At 37.9% G+C, this 23,501-nt stretch overlaps 1 protein-coding gene across 3 annotated transcripts in view; it reads left to right on the top strand.

Moving 5' to 3' along the window:
* Positions 1–23,501, top strand: part of LOC106668251 (peptide transporter family 1-like) — a 44,789-nt gene that overhangs the window by 11,026 nt on the left and 10,262 nt on the right. The window lies entirely within an intron of this gene.

Here is a 23,501-nt window from a genome sequence, read left to right as displayed (position 1 = left end):
TTTCTGTTAATTTGAATAAAACCAAATGTCTAGTTTTTCGACGGGGCGGTCGGTTCGCGTCCAATGAAAATTGGTTTTTTAATGGGAAACCAATAGAGCAGTATCTCAGTATAAGTTTTGGGTATGTCCTTAACTCCGAGATTATCAATGGACATGCATCTTCTTGAAAGGGTCTCCGTAGCTAAACGCGCTATTAATAAAGTTTGGTCTGATTTCCTTTCCCAGGAGCTACTTCTTCTTCCGTTAGGTCTCTTTTAAGTCCGTTTGTCTTTCCGTAATCTGTTATGGAGCTCAGGCTTCGGGTCCTTGAGAAATTTCAATTTTTTTAAGAATTGACTGTGGATGACATGTCGTTATGGAGTGGCCAGTTGACCACTTTCTTGGATAAAATGAAAACTTCTCATCAGAGGAGCTTCAGAATAAATCGACAGTCTCTTCCCATTGTACTGACATATGCAGCTTGATTGCGGAACGGTCGTGTGGTCCATCGCTTAGCGAGCTCTCCTGGTTATTTAAATTGAGGGACGAGTTGCTATTCTTAAATTACACTCCGTGGAGGGTAAAAGCTGTTGAATTGTGCTCTCTATGTAATTCCAGGGCGGTGTAAACTACATTTGATTTTGTCGCCGAATGTTCGATTCTGGCAGAGATTCGCGACTTACACGTTGGCGGTGCTGACCAGACCCGCACTCATAGCAATCTTATATGATGGCCGTCTTTGTCGCCCTTTCATCAGATTTCCTCACCATGGTTGGACTCACAGTTTCGAGCTGGGCCAACATTTTAATTATTAATCCATTTGCGTTTTCGTGATCAATCGACCAAGTTACTTCTTTCAATCAATTAATTATTCTTTCTATGTAAGGTCTAGGTTGGGATAAAAAAGTCAGTGTCACGAGCGGGATTCGAACCCACGACTTTCTGCTAAAACGTCGCTCCTCTAACCGCTTGAGCTCGTGACTTCGATACACTCGGACACCGAATCCTCATCTCAACCTACAACCGTTCGAATTTTCCCTATTTTTGTCATTTTTTCAGCATCGAAGTCACGATAGCTCAAGAGTAGCGGCGTATTTAGTCGAAGATCGTGGGTTCGAATCCCGCTCGTGACCCTGACGTTTTTATCTCAACCAAGACCTTACATAAAAAGAATAATTAATTGATTGAAATTTTAATTATTAATGTATTTTAATCATGCTTTCATTTCCTTATTTTAGGTATTAATATTTCTCTTTGCTTTTTTATCTCTCTATTTAGTTAGCTTTTTATTATTATTTCGTAGATTTTCTTCTTTTTTCTTCTCTAGTATTGCTTATTTTTTATTTATTCATTTTTTTGTTTAATTTAATTTCAGTAATTTATAGTACTTTCACAGATTAATTTAATTATTCCATGGATTATTTTGTTAAACATTTTTTATTGTTATTCTGTGTTTGTTCACATCAACTCCGGCTGACGGACTGTTGTCCGTGCCGTAAAGTATGTAATGTCTGTATAAATAAATACTATTTTTATTTTATTTGAAGTATAGGTTGTACAGTTCAAGAACCTACACATTACATATTGTTAAGACAAATTTAGTTTTGTAGCGAATTCAAAAAACACTACAAATTTTTCACTTTGGCGATGCTCTTGAGAGAACCACATCCTGAACGAGTCTCCAGCATACGCAAGCCGGCGATGTTGCATGTTCAAAACTGCGCATGTATTTCATGCTAGGTCCATGTCGCTGCGGCGTGATTCTCGTAAAAGTCAATCCGACCCTGAACAGCTGGGAAAGTTTTTCTTGTATTTTCCCCATTTCGTTGAACTAATCCATGCAAAATTCCATTTTATTAACGGAAAGCAGGCTCAAAAAAGTGTTTTCTAATTAGGAATGAGGTTTTATAAGCTAACAATCAATTTATCAAGTGAAGTCCGCTTAAAGGATATATAGTACATAACATAAAAGATATAAAATTCCTGTATTAGAAGATATGCAATCATAGGATAGGGATAGGGATAGGAATAAGAGAGGTGGCCACAAGGCCTACTGCACCTCGACATAAATAGATCTATTGTGCTCCTATGTTAATTGTAACTCACTGGTCAGCTTCATATTATTAATCAGCCTCCACAGCTTTGCCAGCGGTTCCTTGGTGTAGGATCTTGCTTGTGGTTTTTCTTGTCCTAGTTGCAAGAACCTGCATCTACATAGACCTTCACAGAAACATAAAATGCGGTCTCCTCCTCTTCCTGGCAGTATCTGCACAGTGTTTCTTTGGTCTGTACCACTATCCGGTGCATGTGCTTTCTTAAGTGCCCCGTCAGGAGTTCAACCAGAATCCTGGGTAGGTTGCGGTTGCCTTCGAGTAGTTCTATTGTAAGTTTTACGGATGGTCCTTCTATGAATCTCTTCGCGTGCCTCATACCTGCGGCATTGTTCCACCAGGTTTTGGACTCATTAAGGATCCATTTTAAGATGTATCCTCTTTTGTGGCAGGCTGCTAGGCCGCAGTAGGGTTCTGGGCCCATAGAGTCCATGTTGGCTCCCTTTTTGACCAGCATGTCAACCTTTTCGTTGCCTCTATGCCCCCAATGCCCAGGGACCCATGCCAGGGTCAGGTCATTAGTGTCGCTGACTTCCGTCAGGGCCTCCATGCATTTCTAAACATTCTTTGCCTTCGCCTCGCATGATGACGATCACAGGAAGTACCATCATTGCTCCTATGAAGCCAGGACATCCTCTACTACGCCTGGATTCTCTGGCGGAGAGAAGAGTTTTGACTTCCGTTATGTTTCTGTGGAAGATCCTAAATAATTTCATTGACTCCCCGGAGATCCTGTCTTACATTGGCTTTAGGGTTCCCCAGCGTCAACTACGGACCTATGAATTATTTGGTACTTCACAGCACAGGACCAAATACGGGCCAGTCTTCAATCTCCACAGCTATGCATAACATAAATAAATTCGATATCAATGCGGACCCCTTCTCCTTGTCCTGCGGATCTTTAAAAACAACATTGAACAAGCTTTAAAATGTAAATGAGGATTTATTTATTACTTTTAATTCACTAATTTCGTAGTCCGCTTGACCAATTAATACATCACAATTAATTAAGGTTTTTAGTTGAGATGAAAAAAGTTAATGGCACGAGCTGGATTCGAACCCACGATCTTCGGCTAGATACGCCGCTGCTCTACCACTTGAGCTATCGTGACCTCGATCCACTCGGACACTAACTTCCCATTCAACCCCACCTTTCGAATTTTCCCTCCTTTTTGCCATTTTTGAAGATTTTGGAAGTTAGTGCCCGAGTGGATCTAGGTCACGAAGCTGAAGTGGTAGAGCGTATCTAGCCGAAGATCGTGGGTTCGAATCCCGCTCGTGCCACTGTCTATTTATAATGTTGATTTGTTTGTTAAAAGGGTTGGCCCTCCTTTACTTTTTATTTTTATATCCTTTTTTTAATAGTTTATATTGTAATTATTGATTTGTTGTGTTGTTTGACTGTCCTATGCTTGCGTACCTGACCTGTCTGGACTATGAATAAAAAAAAAATAAAATAAAATAACACATTTTGATAAGACGATTTGACCTAGACAGGTTTTTCAACTAAACTAGATCATAAAAAAAACTATTTTCGTGTAACTAATATGAAATTTCATTTTAGCACCTCTGAAGACTTCTAAATATAAATTTCTGTTTGAATTTAATATTTTTGACCCCTAAAAAATGTTCCGATTTTTGAGGTCAGAAGAGAAGTCGGAATATTTGATTTAAACGGCTATAATTCAAAAACGGCTATAAGGATTTTAACGTCAAACAGACCATTTGAAAGAAGATGAACGTTGCTTTTTAACGCCGATGTAGCATAAAAATGTATAAAATATTTCTGCAAGAAAATACACAAAATAGATAAATTATTTGACAGAAATTATCCTCTTTTTTTTGTTAAATGAAAAGTCCGATTTTAATATTTGATACAGACATAAAATGCACTTGCTAATTTCTTTAAAACGAATTATCTCTCATGAAAATCGGTTCATTAGCTTGTTAGAAAATTATGTTAGACCTTGCGAATTTATCGAAATTATCAGTCAAAAATTAATTTACACCGATTTCCGCGAAAACCGGTATCTAAGGTTTTTTGTAACGCTAGAATCACAAAGCTAACAATGAGGTCAAATTTTGACCATTTTCTGATCTACTTTGATTACAGAACGTTTGTTAAAATATACACACACAAAAAAAACAGCATTTTGTCGATTTAGAATTTTTAAATCATACTAAATTAGAAAATTTTGCGTGGTGTAAAATTTTTGTTTTTATATTAACCAACAATCAAATCAATACACCAAAAAAAATTTAATCTCTAAATAACGATTTATGTTCATTCAATTGCGACTGTAATTACACTGAAAAAAGTTCCGTAAACCCGATTAAGTCGATTATTACGAACGGATGATTCAAAAGCCGAGAATTTAGAGAACTATTCATGGTTGTTTAAGGAGAACAAAAGTTTAATATTTACAGTGTAGGGTAAATATTTTTGTTGCGCATCTGGGATATCGTCATCCAGACAATTGATCGTGGGGCCAGCACTAGTTCCAGTCGTCTGGGAAGGTTCAAAGGAAGATTAAAATAGGAAAATTGATTAATTAATGGATCAGGGTGAGGAAATAATTTGGAATGGGAATTAAAGTATCGGGATTTGACAAGGTGTAGGACAGTATAGGTCGGTGTGATTGCTGATGGGGCATTTAATATTGTACGGAGGATGTAATGAAAGGATAGCTTGTCGATCTTGACTGTCACATCGAGTTTTGGTCCATAAATCCATACGGGTGCAAGTAATGCAGTATAAAGTCTTTTTTTATTATTTAGTGACAGTTTATAACAGCTGTTTGTTCTGCTCGTTTTAGACGAGTGTGTGGTTCAGATTTAATCGTACAATCCTAGGTAACATAGTCGAGAGTATAGGAATATTGTTGAGAAAGACTGGATTTAGGTTCTTCTTTTATTTAGGTTTAAGGTTAAAAGTATAAGGTGGTATTGTTTTGATTATCCAAGCGCGAAACAATGCTTCCAGGCGGTGGAGGTTTTACAATTAAAGTTCCATGGGCTCTGCAGGGATTCGAGCCCAGAACCCCTAGCGTGACAAACCCTAATCCTAACCATGAATAAAGGGTAGTGATGCCAGGATACTTTCTTGAGGAACACGAAAGTGACGATAAGTGAGATTTCTGGCTGAGTTGTAGGTGGAAGGAGTAAAGTTTCCACAGTAGGACAAGTGTCCCAAAGTTAAATGTACGAATGGCCAGGAAGACACCCGGACACTGACTAAAAGTTGATATTGTCTACGACGCTACGGTTTGTGGTTACGTGATGGAAGCCGACTAGTGATCAGGAATAAAGCCGGGAACACACTTAACCGATGCTACGCCATGCGACGCTACCCGAGCCTTTCCACGTTTTGGTGGGGTGTGCACATGTATCCGACGCAAGCACACGTCGCGTACAGTCCACAGCGTGTATCACAATAATTTCGGATAGACGTGCACACCCCACCAAAACGTGGCAAGGCGTCGGGTAGCATCGGGTAAGTGTGTGCCTGGCTTAAAGCTTAAGGGTGATAATATGGTTTGCAAGTTGATAAGAAGCTTCTTGGGCTGCTTTATTTATTTTTGTTAGGGGGGGGGGATCATCTATGACACGATTGGCAAAGGATGAGGAACTTCTTTGTTCTAAGGACTTTTTGTCAAAAAACTTTTTGAAATGTTCCGGGTTATCAAGTCTCATTCACGACTTTCTTTCTTTGAAAAGTCATTTGATGTCATTTAGGGTGAATATTATACGATGAATATGATATCACGTGAAAAAGCATTAGGAAAATACTTTGATTTGGTTGAAGATATACACTTTATGACTTCAGCAACACCAATAGATTTTTTTACACAAACACACCAAGGCCAGTCTCCTTCTTCAAAGTACGTCGTAAGACGACTTCAGAGGATAATATTGAGTTAGATCTGCAAAAAAGGTTAAGAGGAACTAGATAAGCCATTAGTACCAAATAATGACACGACATTATTGTTTACTAATGCAGGAAAGAACCAATTTAAAGATGTATTTTTGGGATTGGATAAAAGACCTTATTTCGAGCAACAACCGCACAACGTTGCGTTCGAGTTGGAGGCAAACATGATGATTTAGAGAATGTTGGTTATACTGCTCGTCATTATACTTTTTTTGAAATGTTAGGTAACTTCAGCTTTGAGTTTTTTAAACAGGATGCACTCAGATATGCCTTGGAACTGCTGGCAAGCGAACAGTGGCTTAAATTACCAAAAGAGAGGCTTTGAATCACTGTTTATCATACTGATGAGGAAACCTATAATATTTGGCATTCAAGATATTGATATTCCTGATGAATGTATTATTCGAATAGTAGTTACTCCCTGTGACTATAACTTAGGTCTGATGATGACCATCGTAGCCTAGACTGCTTCACCGATGGCTCACTCATTAAGGATAAGGGAAGCGGTGCTGGAATACACATACCTAAATTAGGGATCAGCATCTCCTCTCCTCTTGGTAATAACACCTCGGTCTTTCAGGCAGAGGTCTGGGCCATTAATGTTTGCTGTAGAACACTTATGGATAACAAGATTAAGGGAAAAGATATTAAAATTTTTTCCGACAGTCAGGCCAGTCTAAAATCATTACAAAAAGAACTATCAACATCTAGACTGGTAGAGGAAACCGTTGAACTCATTAATAGGACTATCACCAGGTATGAGAATAGGGTAAACCTCATATGGATACCTGCTCATAAGGGGCACTATGGCAATGAGGAGGCGGACAGCCTGGCCAAGGAAGGATCAAATACTGCGTTTGTCGGGCCACAACCGGTATTACCCCACTCTTTAAGCACAGCAAAAGAGAGTATAGGTAGCTGGGGCATGAAACAATTCCTTAAGGAATGGAATATGTCCCCCGGATGCAGGCAATCGAAGGAGTTTCTGAAGGAAATCAAACCTAAAGAAACGAAATGGTTACTCTCTAACTCTAGGAGGGGAATAAGGAGGCTGATAGGTATCCTAACGGACCATTGCCCCTTGAGAAGACACCTCTTCATAATGGGTACTCTACCAGACCCCTTCGGCCGCTTCTGCGAAACAAAAGAAGAAACGGCTCGACACTACCTCGCAGAATGCGATAGGTATGCTAGGGAAAGATTTAATACTTTCGAAGGAGAGGACATAACCAAAACACTCCCCAGGATAAAATGGTCCACAATCCTGGGGTTTGTGAATAGGTCCAATAGGTTTTTGCAGGACTCATGAGCCGACCAGGTCCCGGACCTTTTAGGGATGGGGTACGGGCCTACTCAGGCTTTTAATCCCTCGGGTCCTGGTCGCCCGCCCGTGTAATATATATATATTATTCGAATAGGTGATAATAAAGGTGCCCCATATGCTTCTGACAATTTCTGGTTGTGCCTAAAAATCCCTTATCATCGTGGCAAAGTCGAAACATAACTCGGTTCATAACGAAACATGAATTTTATGTCACGAGTTTCGCACTGACATATAAAATTCTGAAAATAGTTAAAAATTATGATTAATTAGCAGGTTACTAACTTACACAAATTTCGCACCAATAAAAAACCAACTTTTTTATGATTAATTCTACATAATCATTAACTAATGGTCACTAAACACCACACATAACATATAATTAGAAAAAAACACAAATTTTAATATAAGTTATTATAATAAAACGATATTTTGTAATTTGGTAACTTGCTGGGTGAATTAAGGTGTATTTATTATTGAATTAGCTATTGTAAAATAATAGGTGGCCTTATTGACCCGTTTTAATAAATAGTACTATTAGAAAATAGCTTTTTTATTTAGTGAACGATTTCCCCAAAATCTGAAGCAATGTAACCACCGCCATAAGAACACATACATATCTTTTAAACGACCAAGAATAATTAATCATTAAATTATCATTCCCCTAAGACTGTTCATAAATAAACATGAAATTCTCATTTAACGCTGTCTAAATTAATTTCGCATTGATTACATGTCGCCTAAACCGTGATCGCGGATTTCCCTTTCTCTGTCGCATTAATAACTAGGTCCTTTCATATCTTTATGCATGTTTTTAAAAATGTTATGTCACCATTGATGTTTTATTGACGCGAATGTTTTCGACCATTCTGCAGACTGGTTCGCAATCGTCTGGGTGGCAGCCGGCCAAAACTTTCACGCTAAAGGCGTACCTTTTGCGATATCATCGTTGAACTGACTTTCTTACGCAACTGGGTTGAATTGGCGCAGCCTACTTTTAATTCAATCCAATGGGCGTTGTTGACAAAGTTAAAAAAAAACTTCGCCGAAAAAATGAATAAATAATCAAATGTTTTTAAATATTAACAATCTATGGTTAAAAAGCCTACAAAAAATAAGCTCAAGATTATGCTTATAATCTAATAAAATAATTTTACCTAATGTGTATCGTATAAATTTGAAGGAAATTTAACATAATAATTAATCATTAATTTTAACATTAATAAACCGTCTTTTTGTATTTTTGGGATAATCAATTGTTTAAAGTGTTACTTATGAATAATCTCGATCTTGGTATGGTCTGGATAAAAAAAAAATTTGTTAACTGTCAAGCTTTCGAACTATTTAATACTGGGGTTGAAATAATTATCCCTAGTTTGGTGGGAGTGCTCTGGAGACACGAGTCTTGTGGGTGGTTTTGGTAGTACATGTAAGCAGGCCATTTTTACAACATTTAGAATTTCAATGGCCTTACAATCCTGATTTTTGATTCAGTCAAAACTAGTTTACTTTACTTACTAGTTACTAAAGTTACTTAGTTACTAAAAGCAGCCCAACTGTTCAAACAAGGTTTATCAACGAGAGCTCTTGTTCCAGAATCATTATTATTCATTAATCATCATGTCAGATAGCCAAGCAGCCATCAAAGCACTAAGCTCAAGTATCATTAGTTCAAAGATGGTGCTGAACTGCAAAACCAAATTAAACATATTAGGTATCAGAATAAAGTCAGCCTCTGCTGAGTCCCAGGACACATGGGAGTAGAAGGCAACGAGAAAGCGGACACCCTTGCAAGGAAAGGGGCTGCCACACTGCTGATAGGACCCGAACCCTTCTGTGGCGTAGGAATCCACACTATTAACGAATATCTCAGACAGAAGGACAAAAAGAAAATGAAAGAACAATGGAATTCATTCAATGGACATAGACAATCCAAGAATCTTCTAACCAATTTTGGTAAGAAAGAAATCACAGAATGTGTCAAAGGAAGCAGAAACAGACTGCGAATCCTAACAGGACACTGCAGATTAAATGGACACTTAAAGAAAATTGGAACAATCCAAGATGGCACATGTAGATTCTGCAAGGAGGCAGAAGAGACACCAACATATTTACTAACAAACTGCGGAGCTATCGGGTTGTCCGGAAAATAATGCAGGATTTTAAGTTTTCATTAAAAAAAATCTATATAAAATATTCTGTTTACGTTTACAGGATTACTCATTTGTATGAATGTCAACACTTATTAATCCTCTTCCAAATGATATTGTTTGTTTACCTCTGTACCATTCCGCTACTTGGAAATAATTCAGTCATCCTTATAATGTCAAAGCGAGAATTTCGTACGATTTTCTTTTACGAGTTTAAACTCGGCCGAAGCGGAGCCCAAACGGCTAGAAACATTAACCAAGTCTGGGGCGAGGGTTGTGTTAATGAGTGCACTGTGCAAAGGTGGTTTAAAAAATTTCGGGAGGGAGATTTCAGCCTTGAAGATGAAGAAGGTCGTGGAAGGCCTTCCTCTCTTAATGATGATGTTCTGCGATCAGTGGTGGAAGAAAACCCCAAAACAACTGTTCGAGAACTTGCAGAGCAACTCAAAGTCAGTAAAACGACCGTCGCTGACCACCTCAAGGCGATTGGAAAAGTGAAAAAACTCGAAAATTGGGTTCCACACTCATTAAACGATCGCCAAAAAAATCAGCGCTTTGATGTTTGTGCATCACTTCTTTGTCGAAACAAAAATGACCCATTTCTGGCCAGAATTGTTACATGTGACGAAAAGTGGATTCTCTACGATAACACTAGACGTTCTGGACAGTGGCTCGACAAAGGAGAAGCTCCAATACATTTTCCAAAGCCCCCAACTCATCAAAAAAAGGTAATGGTTACGGTATGGTGGGCTTCATTTGGTTTAATACACTACAGCTTCTTAAATCCTGGCGAAACCATCAATGCTGAATCATACTGTAACCAAATTAATACCATGCATCAGAAATTGGCAGTAATGAAGCCCTCTTTGGTCAATCGGAAAGGGCCCATTTTGTTGCATGACAACGCTCGACCACTTGTGTCACGTGTAACGTCACAAAAATTATTGGAGCTTGGCTATGAAACTTTGCCTCACCCACCCTACTCTCCGGACCTCTCGCCTACTGACTACCATTTTTTTAGACACCTGGACCACTACTTACAACACATAATATTCAAAAATCAAACGGAACTGGAAAATGCATTTATTGACTTTATCAATTCTAAAAATTCTGAATTCTACTCAGACGGAATTAATAAGTTACCAACACGTTGGGAGAAATGTATTGAGAGTATGGGAAATTATTTTGATTAAAGAACATTGCTTTAAAGTAACTAGTTTCTTTTTTTTTGTTTAATACCAAAATCCTGCATTATTTTCCGGACAACCCAATACATTGCCCGCAGGAGGAAATGTTTTGGGTTGTATGACCATGGAAGAGCTTCAACCACTGAAACTGGGCCTATTAATCAAGTTTCTTGTTGAAATAGGACTCACTGATGTGCTTTAGACGGAGAACGAGGACCCTTAGCTCTTAAAGGGCGCATTATACCATACCCTGAAAAATTACATCTACATCTATTCATTAATCATTAACATATTCACTTGAGGCTGTGTTTATCTCTTGAAGAGGAAACGTCAGGATCGTAGCAACCTTTGCTCAAATCTCGCTTCCTTGTCTGCAGGGAGTAGATAATAAATTATTATTTTAAAATTTAACTAATGCAATTTATCTGATTTTAATATATTACACAGGTACAAAAATATTATTTCTGTACCAATCCTTTTGCTATTTTATTATGATCGTTACCGGTAGTATGATAAAAATAACTACTTCCACTGGAGAAACGGCAAACCGCCTGGTAGAATTTAGTATGTTTAAGCATGAGAAGTTAACGCTTATATTCCGGACTTCGCAGTTAAATCAAAGGGAGTAGTTAGGGATGTGACCTCAGCCTTAGTGAAAGTGAAATCCTCAGTCACACGAAATCAAGTATTCGCCCACTGGGACATGAAAGAATGAAAAAATACGAGAATCAAGGAGAGCAAGTAAAAGTTTCTCCCCTGCATATGCAATGTCATATTCCAGGGGCAAAAATTGTCTGATCGTATTACAATCTACTGTAGCTACTGTAGGATACGTCTATATGTTCCACATGTTAGGCAGTGCTCGAATTGGTTGAGGTTTAATCACTCAATCTCGCAATGTAGAGGAAAATGCGGTGCCCTTAGGCATGGTGAAGAACACCAAATTAAGGAATGCCAGTTTGTGTTCATTGTAGGAAAAATCACTTGTCCAACAGCAAAGACTGTCAAGTTTATTATTTAAGCAATTAAATTCACTAATTTCGTGGTCCGCTTGACCAATTAATACATTACAATTAATTAAGGTTTTTAGTTGAGATGAAAAAAAGTTAATGGCACGAGAGGGATTCGAACCCACGACCTTCGGCTAGATACGCCGCTGCTCTACCACCTGAGCTATCGTGACCTCGATCCACTCGGACATCAACGCATCATCTCAACTGAAAAATGGCGAAAGGAAAGAAAACTCATAAGGTGGAGTTGAGATGGGGAGTTGATGTCCGAGTGGATCGAGGTCACGATAGCTCACGTGGTAGAGCAGCGGCGTATCTAGCCGAAGGTCGTGGGTTCGAATCCCTCTCGTGCCATTAACTTTTTTTCATCTCAACTAAAAACCTTAATTAATTGTAATTTATAAGCAATTAAAGGAAGAAAATATTGCTCAAGTTTCTGAGAAGTCTTTTGCATCTGTGGTTTCTAACAACAACTTGAATCTACTAAGTAGCCTAGGATAACTGCGAGGAGGAATTTCCTATCGTAACTTTTTGACTCTGGCTCTTGCTGCAGAAACGGCGGCAACACGAACTATAACTAAAACAATGTAACTGTAACTAGACGAATGTAAGGTAGGACAAACGAATTGTGAAAGCTTTTCTTCTAACTTTCCCTCCCAGCTGATTCGCCAAAATCCACAATCAACAACGTACATCGAGATTGCATTATTGGAAGTTTTAACCCAAGTGCTACGAACATATGGATACGAGATTGCACCAGTCGGTAATGAAGTTCAGGTGTTGCTTCTTTTGCTAGGATAGAATTGGAGTGTGTTGATAAGATTGCGGTGTCGTCCGCGTAGGTTGTGTGTTTAGATGTGGGAGTATGTCAGCAGTGTAGAGGATTGGGCCTAGGATACTTCCTTGAGGAACGCCAGCTTTGATTGGCGTGATAGGTGAAAAATCGGTGCCGATTCTTACTTTAAACCGATCCGAGAGGAAGGATTTCACGATAAGATAGTAGGAATGAGGGAGGATACGTTTTAACTTATAGAAGAGGCCGGGGTGCCAAAATCGGCCAAATGTTTCCTCACGTCCTGAAATACGGCTGAGCAGTATTGTTGTTTTCTAGAGCCGAGGATATCGTGTCGACTACTCTGAAGCATTGCTGAACAGTGAGATGGAGAGGTCGAAACCCATTGATGGTTAGGATTTCATTCTGTTTTCAGATTCATTCAGTTTTCAGAGTCGAATATGGGAATTAGTCTTTTAAGGAGGAGACGTTCAAAGATTTTGGATAAAATAGGAAGGAGGCTTATTAGTATATAAAAGGATGGGGCACTGTGGGATTTGTGTGCTTTTGGTATTGGGGTTAATAAAGATAGTTTCCACTGGATGGGTAAATAGGTTGTGCGAAATATTGATTGTAAATAGTACATTACATCTATTGCTTTTTTGGTAGATTTCGGAGGATTTTAGGGGTAAAAGATCATGGCAGGGGATTTTCTTTCGGAAAGGCGGAGAATCTGATACATGACGTCTGCGGGGTGGATGTGCTTAGGGGGTAGAGCGAGAGGGAGAGGAGAGTCGATATGATCTGAGTATGAAGTGATATTCATTGACGCTGATATTAACGTAGTAAAATTTAGTTATAAAAAAAATAAAAATACTCGCTTTCACCAACATAACTTCAAAGATCTACATGTAAAAATTGTTTACCTTTAACTTTTTTCTAGTATTAAAAATGGCCTGGAGGAAAATTTAAATAATCTACCTGTTCTTTAATGCAATGTACATGTTTTTTAGCAATATTAGTTATCAAAGGAGAAAAAGTAAAAACTACAAATAGTTTTACGGTTTCCAGCATCCCACAAAACCGTTGTAAATTCCTTCTTGATTCGATTATTGATTTTGATCCTTACATTGTCAATTAGTTATTTTCGACTTTTATTGTCGTTTCGACGTCAAGTTAGTTCAAGTAAAAATAATTTTTTTCATAGTGTCACTTGAGATAATCGAGCGTTTTATTGTTTGCCAGCTGTCGGCCGCTTAGGGGAGAAAGAAAGTGATTGGCCCAATAGATATTTGATCACTCGACTAGATAGGTGATCCTCGAGTGTTTGTGCGATACGTTTTTCCCCCCCAATAGTTTTCTTTTTCCCTTTGTTTTCAGTTTTTTATTTGTATTTGGTATTACTAGGGTTTACTCAAAAGTCTAAGTTGATCTGTTTATTTCCATCCCATTTATTATATATAATGTTTTGCTTCTTTCATACTGTTTTGTTTTCATATGATTTCATACATTTCATTCATATGTATAACTAAAGAAACAACTATAATTGAAAATTATTTAATAATTAAAATTTACATGCGCATTTAACGGTAATTAATTGTTGATAGGATCAAACTTAGATAAGACAAAATATAATTACATTTTTGACCCATTTATTCTCTATGGGATAATTACGTGTGAATTGACTTTCCTTGGCCTCGATCCTCTTTGCAGAAATAAAGATCATTTTCTTATCGTTCATTTACTATTCTGTATAGTAACGACTATTACTACTATTACTATAAACACTAGTAATGTAATAACAGACCGGCCTGAGTCGTTGGGTCGTGTAGTTTCGAGTATGATGGGGGTGCCCTGGAGACATGAGTCGTGTGAGTTCGTGTAAATAGTCCCTACTCATAGACTTATTAAATGAATAGGAAAAACTTGTTTTTCATCAAACTAGTCGTAAGTTAAAGAAGGTGGACAAAACATTAATACATTTAACGCATGTGCGTTTTCGGAATGTAGTGCAAGGTTGTTCGATCTGTCCCAGATAATTGAAGGGTACCAAGTGATAAGTCAACAACCTATAAGATAGGGAGTAGGAATGCCGCCAGTACTGAGAACCGTACTTGGGCACATCAGCGAGTGGTACGCGTGTCCCAATTTAGCTTTGAGTTAAAAAGTATAGTTCGTGGATTTCGAAGAAAGAATATCGAGTACTCTACTATACCTAGTCCTATTTCAAAAAAAGAATGCACTTAAAAAAGTAAGATTAGTATTTTATTTAAAAAAGGGGCTGAAATGGCCCCTTGATATCCCAGGACCGTACCTTTTTTGGGCTGGATGGCAAGAAAGCAAACAACACCGTAATAGTGGTGGCAAGCCGTAAAAAGACTCTTTTCAATACATCTACGATGAACAACGTGCATATTTGTGCTTAAGAAACTCGCAATCTGAAAAGAATGCCTTTGGGGAAACGAGAAAGGTGTGTCAGTTGGTGACCTATCGCTTGATAGTGTTATTGACGGAAGCCATTGGAAATTCGCTCTTCATCAGAATAGAAAACTAGGTAGAACTGTTTCCTTCCATACGTCGATTATTTTTATGGGCTTACCTTCGCTGCTTAGGTAAATTCGTCCTATTGCCACCATTTTCTTTTGTGTTTCGGTCTGTTAGTTTTATATTTAGTCAGGTTATATTTAGTGATTTCATGAGACTTTTCGTGTTAAATGAGTTGGTTTTGTATATTTCAAGGCATTCAAGGTCCTACAACCCCCATTTTTAGGCATTTTTAAAGCTAATAGGGGAGTTTTAAACTAAAAAAACTTAATTCATCAAAGAGGCTGACAGACAAAACAACAACGATACACTTCTATCGGGCTTAAACGATCAAGCTACTTGCCCATCATCATGCAGACCTCAAGAAAAAACTTCACAAGAACTTTTTATATAGAAAAACCAACTTTACAAAAAGGTTGAACAACTTAATAAGTTGGACGTGCAGGGTTAATTTAAACGCTTTAATAGAAGAGCACAGCAAAGAAGACCCCGAGTCAGGGGTGACGAGGTCAGAAGATGAACCCTGGCTTAAATAAGGGTCTCGTCATCTTCAGCGCCAAAAATTCCTTCGAGAAATAAGACTACAAATTACACGTCCAACCTTAGATGAAAAAAACGATAGACCTCCCAATTAGATGAGACTGTATGTTGAAATTGGCCTAGCCTAAATGAAGGTAATTTTCTTCCAACTTGCAATTGGAATTATTTTTTACAGGGTTTGTTATTCTTTTGCTTCGTATTAAGCAGGGTTATGTTTCCTCACTAATCTAATTCTAACAACCTTCAATTCGAAACAAGCCCACAATTAAAGAAGGATATAAGCCAGAGACGTTCCAGACAAAGCCTGCAAAATTAGACAAACCGGAATGTTTTACACTAGTTATAAAATGAGTAAGTAAGTGATCATTTTTTATACTAAGAAAGTAATGGTATTTTTATATACTTAGAACATACAAACTAGTTCATTGCTTTTTATTCAAGAAATTGCTTTCAATTTGAAACGATCCAACCTCCGAAGTTAAAAGCAGAAACAAGTTACATACAAAATTTGCGAGTAAGGCAAATCAGAATGATAGAAGATGATCAAAATTACTGGTACCTCACCTTACAGACCTCAAGAAGAAAAAATTTAAACAGGAAAACAGCAAGGGGACGATTAGCTTAGGATAAATTAACGCTCAGTTATTTCCACACTTTTTTCAGCGTGGTGCGGCGGTGTAGTGTCTACGCTGAGAATCTGCTTATAAAGGTGGCCATTCACGATCGCTCCAAATGGAACCGCGCCAAGCTGTACAGCGAGTGCCTGAAATTTGCGTAGGCATTCACGACTGCTCCACAACCAGTCGCTCCGAACGTCAACCAGTGAATTACCTTTTCAAAATGGATGACTGTATCTTGTGCTACGCTTCTGTTTATTTATATATTAAAAGCAAAATATCGAAAAGGAAATGGTGTAAGAAGTGGCTCCTGAACAGAAGCCGTAATACCCACATCAATTTGATGAAAGATCTTTTCCTTGAACCCGATGATTGGAGGAACTATTTGAGGATGGATGAAACGTCTTATTTATTCATTATATTTAGTGTTCTATTGACCAAATTACTTCTTTCAATTAATTAATATTTTTGTAAGGTTTTGGTTGAAATGAAAAAGCTAGTGCCACGAGCAGGATCTGAATCCATGGCCTTAGGACAAATACACCGCTGCTCTACCACTTGAGCTACCGTGACTTCGATCCTCTCCGACACCAAAAAATGGCAAAAAGAGAGAAAATTCGAAAGGTTGTAGGTTGAGATGGGGAGTTGGTGTCCGAGTGGATCGAACTATCGAAGTCACGATAGCTCAAGTGGTTAGCGCAGCGGCGTATTTAGCCGAATGTCATGGATTCGAATCCCTCGTGACACTATTTTTTTCATTTCAACCAAAACCTTACAAAAAAAAAAAAATGATTGTCTTATTTATATTTACTCCAGCTTGTTACCCCCTTGATTAGAAAACAAAATGACATGACAGTCATCTCTCGTTGCATTTGTATCCTTTGTTTTGAAAACGTCGACCAACTGGTTGAGGATCGAATTTCTTTGATTTCTATCGTGGTAATCATTGTCCACCACTTTCCATAAACATGGTAAACTTTCATACAATTCAATCACATCAAAATAAAATCTCGACTGGATGTCATTACCAATAAAGACTAAACGTTTTTGACTTTTTGAGAATGTGTGAATCTCAGTGACAGAAAGACTCAGGCTACGACGAAAAAACGCGGGTTTCTCCATTCACGACCAAGCCAGCGCTCCAATATTCCACCGTTCACGCCAGGTTTTCCCATTCACGAACGGGCCATGCCGTCGTCGCGCAGTAGATATTTGGAGTGGCGCGATGGAGTTTGGACCGGTCGAATATTCGGCACAGCCGGGCACGCCAGTTCAGTTTTGCCATTGACGTGGTTTTTGGAACGGCGAGCTCTGTTTGGACTGCTTGGAGCGATCGTGAATGGCCACCTTAAGACTTTTCCGTTTTCCCAAAAGCCTAGAAATTCTTCTCAGGTTGCGAATTTCTTAAGCCGACAATCTGCATGATTTTTAAAATTTTTACGGCTTGCCACCTCCAATTTAGGTGTTGTTCGTTGTCTCGTCAATTCAGCCATAGAAACTACCCTGCCGGGGTATAAAACAGCTAGGACATTTGCCACCCAGTTTTTAATATGCTGTTCGCTTTTTAAAGTACATTTTTGTTTTAAATAGAACTACGTATTCGATATTCCTCCATCGAAATCCACAAACTATACATTTTGACTGATTGCAGATAACAAAATATTTTTCCAGTCGAAATAAATTGGAACATGGGAACCAGTAGCTCGCTGCCCAATTACGGTTCTCAGTACTGACGGCATTCCTACTCGCTGTCTATAGGTTATTGACTTATGACTTGTTACCCTTCAATTATCTGGGACAGATCAAGCAACCTTTCACTACATTCCGAAAACTTACATTAAATGTATAAACACCTTTTTTAACCTAGGGTACGACTAGTTTGATGAAAACCTATCTACAAATCCTTCCTATTTATTTAACTGCTGACGAAAATAATGGTAAAACAAGCACAATTTTAATCCTTGTCATTCCGGATATAAAACTCGCTTAGCCAAGGACAACTTTGAATATATAAAACATATAATTGAAGCAAGACTTGGTTATTTAATCAGACCCTGGATCGAAGAATGAGCCCCGGCAATCCATGTAATTTAAAGAAAGACAGATATTTGATGTGCTTGAGATATTAGAAAGTAAGTGTAGGCGTGTGTTAAAAAGTCGTAGTTTCCAATGTAAAGATTGCTAACTTTATTTAACGTAGCACATAGATCGATAGACAACTTCGCTGACAGTTTTATTCCATTGGAAAGATATTGCTGTTAAATGAATACAAATGTATGCAAATATGTCAATAAACACCGTCTACTTCCTGGGTTCTAGTTTAGAGGTAGTTAGAGCATTCTTTCACTAATTTCATGCTAATTTGTTTATAACTCGTGGCTTGGAGAACTGCCTACTTGATTGGTGGTTTTTTTTTGTAAATGATTTTTTGGTACGATGAAGCATATGTCTGTGATGTAAAGAAAAAAAATTAAGCACATTCCAGTCAACCCTGATGAATTTGAATTTTTTTAAAGCTGGTAGAACCATGTCGGCCATGACTTGAAAAATGTACCTAGACGTAATTTTAATACCGAAATTTAGAACTTATTTAGATGAATTTAGAAGAGAGGCAAATCGAATTTAATTTTTCAATAGATATACCACATCAAATAGCGTTGATGTGACTTGTAGGTTCCGTCAGTTTAAAATTGCTAAAAAAAATTTTTCTTGATTTTTCAGTATACTGTGAAATTTTGATTTTGAACAGTTGGTCAAATTTGCTGTCAATGCCACGGTCATTCCATGTGTTAATAGCTGATATTCTATTACAAAACATCACTTTTATCACTGGGGAAGAAACCGCGAGGCTGGTGCTTTAGACGTCTTGAATGATGATTCGATTCGGGATGAATGATGTTGACAAGGGGGGTTCGGATGAGGATTCAGGATTTTATGGCTTCGAGGACAAATTGGAACTGAAGGTCTGTGTGGATCGTTAGGTGGAATCTTGGATGGGAGCTTGAGCAATGGTTCGAAGTATGTGTGGTGATTAGTGACCGTTAATCGATAATTATTCAGAAATCGTGAGATGCGGTCTGGTGTGATATAGGTTTCAGAAGAACATTTTCTTTATCATGCCAACGTTTCGATCTTTATTGAGATCATCTTCAGGGCCTGGGATTATTTGTTAAATGTAAACATTGTTTGTAAATCCCAGGCCCTGGAGATGATCTCAATAAAAGATGATGGGATGCGACTTTACATCGACAAAAGACTTACTTGGAACCCCCACACTCGACTTAAAAGGACTAAATAGACTATAAAAACAATAAAAAACATGATGGATTGAGAACATCAATTCAATAGTTGAAAATGGTGGTTCTAACGACTTCTAAAAAATCCAATCCAAAATATTTCGAACCTTAATTATTCAGAAATCGTGAGATGCGGTCTGGTGTGATATAGGTTTCAGAAAAACATTTTCATTATCGTGCCAACGTTTCGATCTTTATTGAAGATGATCTCAATAAAGATCGAAACGTTGGCATGATAAAGAAAATGTTCTTCTGAAACCTATATCACACCAGACCGCATCTCACGATTTCTGAATAATTATCGATTAACGGTCACTAATCACCACACATACTTCGAACCATTGCTCAAGCTCCCATCTTTTATTGAGATCATCTCCAGGGCCTGGGATTTACAAACAATGTTTACATTTAACAAATAATCCCAGGCCCTGAAGATGATCTCAATAAAGATCGAAACGTTGGCACGATAATGAAAATGTTTTTCTGAAACCTATATCACACCAGACCGCATCTCACGATTTCTGAATAATTAAGGTTCGAAATATTTTGGATTGGATTTTTTAGAAGTCGTTAGAACCACCATTTTCAACTATTGAATTGATGTTCTCAATCCATCATGTTTTTTATTGTTTTTATAGTCTATTTAGTCCTTTTAAGTCGAGTGTGGGGGTTCCAAGTAAGTCTTTTGTCGATGTAAAGTCGCAAATAACGGATCACATTGGTTGGGAGATGAATAGAGTCATTGGTAGAGTCTGATCTTCCATTTCTTCAACTATTGTTCTAAACGGGAGGGATGGTCCTGGAGATTTCTGAAGACCACTATTGGGAAGGGATAATGGTAACGTCTGCATACAGCACAGGAATGTCTACAGTTTATATTCAATAGAGGGTGGGATCAAGGAGGCAGCCTTGCGGAACATCTGCTTCGGCATAGTGTAAGTGGTAAAAGGATGGTCTGTGGTCTGATTCGTACATGAAAGTGTCTATCGGAAAGGGGAATTTAGGCTGGGGTGATAAGTGAATGTCCTTGAATTTCCAGAACATACTCGATGTTTCAAAACACCGGAGCACCATCCCTCCCGCTCAAGGAAAGATGCAATGAGTTTGCCAACCAGTGGAACTTTTTAATGGTAAAGTGATGTCACCTGAACCAAAAATGTTGGGGTAGATTGATTCTGAAGCTTTCAAGGATAGGTTATAGAAGTTTTAGGAGTTTTAGGAACCAAGTAACGACGGTATGACATGGGGAAATACCGAGATTTTTAAAGTTTTGGAAATGGGTTTTATGAAGGATAATATCCATTGGGAAATAAGTCTTATAAAGACAGATTATAATATTTTTTTTATTTTTTTGTTGTTATATAATAAGTAATGTTTTATTCATAGGACACAAGGCATGGCTGACATAACCGCATAAAATAGAAGAATCAAACAAATTTCCTGGTTTACTAACAAAAAAACACAAGGTTGATATCCCAGAGTGGCGGAAAATCTCAAGTGCCATAATTTCCAGTTTTCCGGATTCTTTACATAGACTTATTCAAATATTTATTCTAACGAAACTGTCACAGTCCCTAAGTGCTTGGTGCAATAGGAAAAACCATTAAACATAAATCAGTTGTGACTTGTAAAAATATTTAAATAAGCTTGTGTAATTAAAAAGAAAAATGACTTTTTCCTGCCAATCTAAGGTATAGCGTGGGCCTTAAGCCCCAAAACTTGCATTATATTTATGGTCCGTACAGTTCCGTCATTTAATCGAATTTGATCTATATTGGGTTTTACGTATGTCAGAAATGTTTTAGTTCACTCAAAGAAATTTAATTTTGATGAACAATTGTTGAAACGGGCCATTTCTGATTCGTATTAAATTGTTTTTGGGTTATTTTAAGACCAGTTTACTTGAGAAATCCTTGAGCTGGAATTATGAGAGTTGAATTTCACAATGCATTAACATGGACCGGGTGGCTTGTATATCGACCCCCCCTCAAGAGAGACAAATAAATTTGCGAAAAATGTTGCAATAATGGAAATATCCGGTAAAAAACATTAATCATGTTCCGCTTCTCTTGGCGATGCTATCTTCTTTATCGGAAAATTGAGTGCTTAAAAGTAATCGTTAGTTGGATTAACATCGCTGCCGATTGTCAGTCGCACGAGCTAAACAAATACATCATTTAACTTCGATGAGTTATTTGGCACCAAGAGAGAGAAAAAAAAAGACGGATTACTCTTTTGAAAATGTCTTTTTCGCAATTTTCAGCGGGAATTTCTCAATGCACGAATGATTAAGGTTTCGGTACTGCTGAGGGGTTTTGTCCTAGTGCGTATGTTCACTTCAATGTTACTCATTAATATTATCTTGCAAATATAAATAATTGTAATTCTAAAGTCAACTGCTCTAAACGATCTTTTAAAATACTGGTTCTTTTATTTATAAAGAGTCAAGGTGGACTGGTGGAAAGTGAAAGAGGACAATTTGGTACTTGTTTTGGCACCTGCTTGTCCTGTGGGACGTTCATGACCCAATATGTTTCTCGATGCAGTATTAATTTGTAAAGTCCACATTTTTCTATAATAATCAAATGCGAAATATAAATTTATATCTATACTTGTCAGGTCTAAACCTCTTATAAAGATTGGTAGGAAAGGTTATAAAGGTCACAGATAAAGGAGTGGGAGGATTTTTGGGATTGATTCCTGTTAAGATTTGATTTTAGGTGTTCTCCAGTACAAAAGTCCTTATCGGAGCTAGAAGAGCTTTGAAGCTTCAAAGTATTTCTGGTGGTTTTTCAGTTGTCTTATACCTCTAATTTAATTCTTCCAATTCAAAGTGCACGTGTGGATCCCATGACCTTTTGTCTATGTACATGTTTAGGAAAAGGGAATGAAGGGCTTAGGTCGAACTGTCACCGGAATGAAGCAAAGAGGTTTGAGGCAAAGGGGTTACGGGAAGTCTGCCGACTATATGCTCAAAAGTAACGCAACAAAGATGCACCCTTCTGAAATACCAGAAAAAAGTAGATGGAAATGTTGAGCTTCGGGAGTGTACTTGGAAGATCGGATAGAGCATAAGATAGTATGTACTAGAAAGGAAGCATTTTAGCTTAAGCAGTAGATTTTAGTGCAAGATGCAATCGAACACATGGATACATCAAAAGTTTCCAAACAGAATGGCTTACGTTTTACAGATTGTGATGACGTTAACAATAAAATGAATTTAATGGATTGTGGAGTATTAATTAACTTCTTCATTCCCTGACAGCCAGGAGAGTGTAACCTTGTTTTGAGCACCTAATCTGTTTAGTCATTTTGCAAACTTTAATCTGCTGATTTGTACTTAATATATTGAATAAATGCCTCGCTTTCTCAATGAAGCATGAAGGCACATCCTACTGGGTGTCTGTCTTGCTTCCATCGATGACTGTGCATATAAACACAATTCTGAACATTTATTCAGAACTGAACCTACGACTTTTCGCAGACTGCCGGCAATATCTGCTTTTGTGTAATTGGCAATAAATCACCGCAGGAATCGCTCACCTTCGGTTTTAACAGTCCGGTGTCAGACCTTGGACTTATCCGTCCCGCCTCCGAAGTTAGGCTCCAGGGGTTGTCAGGTCATTTCAGGCCCAAGCGCATCAGTCTTTAAATCTAAATTCACTAGTTTCGTGGCCCGCTTGACCAATTAATATCTTACAATTAATTAAGGTTTTCAGTTGAGATAAAAAAGTCAATGGCACGAGCGGGATTCGAACCCACGCTCTTCGGATGGTACGCCGCTTGAAAATTCACTGAAAATTCAAAAGGTGTGTTGAGATGGGAGGTTGGTGTCCGAGTGAATCGAGGTCACGATAGCTCAAGTGGTAAGCAGCGGCGTATCAAGCCGAAGATCGTGGGTTCGAATCCCGCTAGTGACATTGACTTTTTTATCTCAACTGAAAACCTTAATTAATTGTAGTTTAAATCTAAACAACTCTCACTTTATCTTAAATACCATTTACGTCCGCCTAAACTATCCACTCAGCACAGATAAACTTATT

This window comes from Cimex lectularius, unplaced genomic scaffold, assembly GCF_000648675.2.
Source record: "Cimex lectularius strain Harlan isolate CLEC.00 unplaced genomic scaffold, Clec_2.1 scaffold71, whole genome shotgun sequence".
NCBI lineage: Eukaryota > Metazoa > Arthropoda > Insecta > Hemiptera > Cimicidae > Cimex > Cimex lectularius.
This window is presented reverse-complemented; position numbering and strand designations above follow the sequence as displayed.